Here is a 6,879-nt window from a genome sequence, read left to right as displayed (position 1 = left end):
AAGAAATTCATTATAGAAAGAACTTATCGCTACCATATACTGATGACCAACTAGACTCTATAAAAGATAAGTTAATACCACTAACTCAGGAAATTAGGTCCTGTAATTTAAACAATCTAAAGCAATCGGTCGATGACATCGAGAACGCAGTAGAAAAAGTCAGTAGGGACAGACGAACACGTACCTAGAGTGAACATGCGACTAACTCCGTACACTACCTAGGCTACCTTGCTATTGCGATAGTCATAGCGTTCGTAGGCTACAAATGCAACGTGCTTGCGCTATTCTCTAAATGTATACCGAGAAAGATTTGTTTCTTCTGTGTCAAAACTGAAGTGACCGCATCTCCAACAATACATTATACCGCTGCTCCTATATTAGATGATGGAGATATGGAATGTAGAATCCAAACTACTGCTGTTAAATTAAGACCTATCAGAAAGGTTTAGAGACTAAACCCGACCTAAAAAGGGGATAGTAACAGTATCGACTATTCTATTGTAACAGAATCGGCTATTCTCCCCACTTATTCGTCTAGGCATGGGCCTTAGCGTGACAAAGGTTTTTTAACGCATCCCTTCTGTAGGGAGTATATGCACATATATATAATAAGCTGTTGTGTTCTTCGTTCTCAGCAAAAATGTTTTTTCCTAAACGCTATTGCCGATCACTCAAACATCGAAGTGCTGATAATTCAAGCAGCCAGGTTTCTGACTTGCCGATAACCCATGCATTCTCGTATTTATAACTTCGAACTTCTTATAAGATTCATTCTAATAGAATATGTTACAAGTAATAAGTAATTTACCTTTCTTCAGGTACGCTTTATTCGATAAAATCCATTTCTTAAGCTTTAGATATGTTTGATATAGTTTTTTAAGCATTTAAAATCTGAAATTCGCCTTAAGCTTCCGATAACTGGCACACTTACCTTAAAGGTCCCCTTGTAAGACTTGCCCAGTCGGCTCACTCCCTTTAGCAACAATAAACTGCTCGCTGCATTGCCTCCTCTATACTTCATTCTCTAGAGTCCATGCAAAACTTACACTACCAACACGCCTTGTCGGTGTGAATAATGTTTCCATGACAATGAGCGTGTTGTATCGTAATCAAATTACACGAAACGCAAAGCCTTTCAATCCCGGCTACAAGTCTCGCTTTCCATCTATTCCCACGTCTCATACATATGACGACAATGCTCGTAGAATTAAACTCGGCACCACCTTATTGTCATATGTCATCTCCTTCGGTGTGGAGTTTCAGATACCCAATTTATAATCGTGTCAGTTTTTTCTGTCGATCCTCAAATATTTCTCCTCAATATTTCCTAAATCCCCAGATAAATCCTTAAAAGCTTAAATTCCAAAAGAAATTTTGAACACGCTTATCAAATTCTAAAATGCTCAACACGACTACGCTTCTTAACAGTCTTATTATAAAATCCCGCACTGCAATCTCAATTGCACAAAATTAAATCATATCAAAATCATGGAATTAAATAAATCAACACATTTCATAATAAACAAAAATACAGCAATTTAATTTCAAAGGTACAAAAGCTTGACCTTAAATTAGCATGGCTAGTTAGTTTCGTATCGTGCGCTCTTTTCAATAAAATTTGTATGAAATTTGTTAAATTCATCAAAAAACGTTGAAAAAAAGAAATATAAAAAAAAACGTGTCCTAATCATAACGTTTTCTGCTCGACATTGCACGAAGAAAAATAGATGTTAGCATAGACTATCTAGATATTAATAGGTAATGTCTTAGCGATTTAACTATGGGACAGAAATCTAGATACTGAAGTAGAGCATCCGTAGATATTAAAAAGAATATTTTGACTGACAATATAACGGAGGAAAATCCACGGTTAATTTTGCCTTAAATTACAGTAGAATGTGCTTGAAAACATGGTTGTTTTAAGACACAGACATTTTCAGTTAATTTTACTGTGTGTCGGAAATATTTTTCACTATCTCCCAAAAAGGTCAAACTTCTATTCCATCCATGTGGCAATAACAGGGTAGTTAGTAAATCGTGCCATCTTTCTAATGAAATATGCCCGTCTTACATGGTACTTTTGAATGGGCAAAAGGTACATTCGATGCTACTTTTAAGTTGGCCGAGTAATGAAACAAATGTTCGGTCTCAGTAACCTCTCCTGTGCTACATGGTACTTTTGGCAGAACTTATTAGTAGAGTTGCGCCTGTCAGGTACCGGGAAACATGGCCATTTCAACTATGTGAAAAAGTGGAATGAACTAAACTACATGGTACTTTTGACTTTGTCAAATGGAGAAATATATAGAATAAAATACACTTTGTATATGTTTATATTTTATTTTTAGTAAAATTACTCTTTCATAACACATAAAAACATTAAATCTAAACGTCTTAATCATAAATTATTATTTTCTAACGCCAATACATCATATATAAACGTATACGTCGCTGTGAATCAAAGTGATGTGATTTTACAAAATGGTTTACCTTAATTAATAACTTCTTAAATATTGCGTTAAATAAATGAATGTTTAAATCAGTTAGATTGATCTTTACAAATTCGTGAAATATGGACCACTGTCCTGTTAGAAAATTTATCCCAGACGAGACACTTTCACGTACTCTCACCTTCATCCAATATTTCGAAGGCTTAAAAGTGTTCGTCAAAGTAAGCATCATCGATTTTTTTATTTACTAAAACTTGGTGAACTTCTTGTACAATAATGTAACGGACCTTGTAAAATGTAGGTTCATTCTCTGAGGGTATCATAATCACAGAAAGTGGCCTTATGTGCGAATCGTTGTACTTCAACCACTTCGTCACTGTGACGTTCCCATTTCTTTACTAGGTAAGCATGATGAAAATGATTCGTGGTTTAAAAGGAACGAAAGAGCAAGTATCTTCGACGGTCCGTTAACACAAACCTAAACTCTGAATAAAACAAGACAGCCTAGGCATCGTCGGTAAAGTATCGTAAATTGCCTGGTTAGAGAGAGTTATGTACCTTATTAAAGCATAGAGTTTGTTACACCATAATTTCTATAAAGCTTCAATAATTTATTACACTTACCTTAATATTCTCACCTGCGTGTCAGTCGCATTAACTATATAAGCAGATCCAATTTTTTGTCACACATCTTGTTTTGACGATGCCGTTATTTGAAAAAAATGATACAAACAACAGGGCAAACACTTCACTAAAGATAGATGCCAACTGAAGCGTCCCTTTAGATAAATGGCGTGGCAGAGCGTTAGAAATTTTTCTTTTACTAAATACCCAGGATACAATCAACTCATATTCTAGTGGCATGCACATGACAGATTTGTGAAAAATACCACGAGAACAGTTATATTATCTCTTAGGCCATAAAGTAGATTGTACCACTTGAAATAGAGTTGGATTCCTTAAAAGAAACGGCAGCTTGTCTTTTGACACTATGTCAATTAGGCTACAATTTTCATTGAAAAGTACTATGTGGAAAAGGTTCGAACGCCCTAAATATACAGAGAAAAATTCACTGTGTCATTTGGGGTCTGTTACCTGCTCCTGCGGGATTATTTCACCATGTGAAAGGAGAAAAGTACCATGTCGAATAGGCAAAGCAACAAGCTTAGGAAAGGAAAATTATACTATATAAGATAATACTTGTTACCGGCGTTTACGGGAATCACTTCCCATGTAAATTATTTTTCTGACATTTTTTCTCGGTTTCTACCGCTATTTCTTCAGAGACTTTACACCCAATGCGAATAATACGTTCTACTACATCTATCTAATAAAAATAACTTGGTACTAATAGAGAAAAGTACGTTCTTACACGGGAAGAAATAACAAATTTCTTGTTATGAAGTACAATTCTACATAGCGTATTCTACCATGTTTTCAAATAATTATAATTACTATGTGAGAATAGGGGTTTTCGCTTTTTGAAATGTAATTTTCACTGTGCAATTGATATTTTCTATCAATTTTCATGTGCACTTTACATTTTCAAATAGTAGGTCCTTCTTTTTACCATATGTAATTGTAACAACTACAACGTTCTTCAAATCTATTTTTCCCCGTGATCCAAGATATTAAAGGGCAGAATCTAAGATATACAAGAAATATTTTCAATTGTGCAAAAATTACCTGTAAAGCATGCCACTTTCTATAAAATGCAAAAGAATATTAATATCGCACTCCTCTGTTTTTAAAATCTGAATCCTCAAGCATTCGCCTTTTTGCATAATTATGCGAATTTTGGGTTGAACAGATAACACACTATTCAAAGATAACAAGGATAATATCAAAGATGCCTGTAGCTGAGTCCTCATTTTCTTGAGAAAATTATAACATATCCAAAAACATTTAATTCATTTTCAACCAAAACTTATAGTGCAATAGATATCCGAAAACCCACAATACACATAAAGAAGGCTCAAGATACAGACAAAGCGGGGTTAAAATCTTTTTTCGCCACGCCACACGTCAGCGACCTTGCTCCGATAAAATGTAGCTTTTTAATATCTTAGATATTAACTGTTAATATCACATATTTTATACTTTCAATATAAACATATATTACCCTTTAAGATTTTGTATGTTGAATAGAAGATATTAGATATTATGCGGTAATATCTATAAATTATGGTTAAATATCAAAATTTTTAATATCTGCTTTTCAATACCTATTTTTCTCCGTGTGGGCGCCACTTTTGTAACGACTTTCCTCTCAACTAAACTTAAATTTGATTTCTCTTCTTGAAAATCCCTAGTTCAAGGGTAGAGGGATTGGGGGGGGGCTGCACGATACTAGATTTAATATAAAAAAGTGTAAGTGTCAATCTATTTTTTAACTGGGCAAAAGTGATTAATTTACATTTTGAAAGATGTTGTCTGCTTTATAAATTACATGGTTGTCTGAGGCGCATTATCCTAGGGTCCCATCAGACTCTTAGTGTTGGAAATCAATTGGTGGGACTCGATTCTTCGATTCCGACGAAATTCTCGATTCCCAGAAATCCCAGAATCAACGCTAGGAATTGATCCCCCCCCCCCCCCCCCCCCCCCCCCCCCCCCAGGCCGAAGAACCTGTGCGAATTTAAAGTCAGTTTACATTTTTTTAAAATAAATATTTGAATTTAAAGTCAGTTATAAATTAAATATTAAGGGCATGCTCTTCGATGACCACGTGACCAAACTAGTTCCCGGTTATGAGCATTTATTTTGGTGTTTACTGTGTCCGCACGGATTAAGATATCGTGTTTCAAATTTGAAAAATTAAATAAAAAGTACTAAGGAACGATTGTATACATCAATATGTTTATAATTTTAAAGAAAGTTTATTTATAAATTGATGAAATAGGATATTACCATTCGAGGTATAGCACTTTGCAGCTAATGTTTGGTTTGATTCATTTCAGATATCTTGATATGCGTATATTGAGCACTGACACAAATTTTGGACTAGATCGTCTAAACCTTTAAACAAATCAATATAAGCAATAAAATTTGCACATTCGTTGCAAATCAAAAATGTAGTATGTGCACACACGTAATCTATCATTATTTTTTTAGCATTTTTATCGATTTCTAGCGGAGAAAAAAAGAAACTTTGAATGTCGATAAAGTCGAGATCACGTGACTAAGTTCGTTCATGAAGTTTTTGTGTTGAGAATGAAATGATTTTCATTTTTTTTGGTCCTCACTACGTCAACACGGATTGAGATCGTGTTCAGGATTTAGGAAGTTATACAGAAAGCACTAAGGAACGTTTGTATATATCAAAATGTTTATAATTACGAAGAAAGTTTTCTAGTAAAATACGACAGGAATAGGAAATAAACTTTTAACATCGATAAAGTAGATGCCTCGATAAAATTTCGGCCGGGGGGCGAAAGACAAAGCCAGTCCGATGCTGAGTCCCGCTGGTTGGTTTACTGTCAACAATAGTTATCAGCTGATCGATTTAACGTCAAGAATTATGGAAGTTGGTTGGAGAACTACGACGAGTAAATTTTAGCACATTGCTGGTGTTGCTATGTTTCAAATTTGAAATTTATCTTTTATTTTTAGGACCAAAAAAATGAAAATCATTTATCGACGTTCACGAAATTTTACTCAGTTTACAAATAAGCGTGCGCTAAAATTATAATCACATGATTTATTAAATAAATAGTAACAAATAATAAAATAATAAAATATAGGTCAAACATTAATACAATACTTTTCCAAGAGTTTATTATGATAGCTATTTATATTTCACATCATACGTCTTTTTTATTTGCGTGAGTCCGTGGAAAAGCGGGTTCCTAACCTTACTTTCTTCTGGATCTCATTTCGATTTAATGTATCAAAAAAATGCTTAGAGGCATATTAATAACATATAAACATAATTTTCAGATCCAATATATTTTTACAAAACGGAGCACTGCAGAAGACCATTTTTCTTATATTCTAAGCTTAATTCTAATTAAACTATACATGCCTATGGCACTATTTCCCGCAAACTGCCCAGGAACCAAAATAGCGGTTGCATATTCCTGTCTAATATAGTATCTTAGTTAAACTTCTTTTCCTATTCAAGGAAATTTCCATGGAGAATAGATATAAGGAGACCAATCTGTAATGCATGGACTTCACCAAAAACGGTCACTTTTCTGTTGCCAGAAGTACGCACACACACATGTGTAAAATCACATTTACGTATAGTTCAAAACTTTCCGAGCGTGGCGTGCCAAATAAATCATTAATAATCAGACGGGATTTTGTGAAATTTTTGTGGAATAAAAAATTATTCGCCATGGAAAAGGTAGGTAGTATATTTATGAAAATATCTAATTACTGTTACCAACACTAAGCGTGCGACAGGTATTCGACGCGTTCGTAACAA

Source organism: Belonocnema kinseyi, chromosome 5, assembly GCF_010883055.1.
Source record: "Belonocnema kinseyi isolate 2016_QV_RU_SX_M_011 chromosome 5, B_treatae_v1, whole genome shotgun sequence".
In the NCBI taxonomy this organism is placed as follows: Eukaryota; Metazoa; Arthropoda; class Insecta; order Hymenoptera; family Cynipidae; genus Belonocnema; species Belonocnema kinseyi.
Note: the sequence above shows the minus strand (reverse complement) of the source record.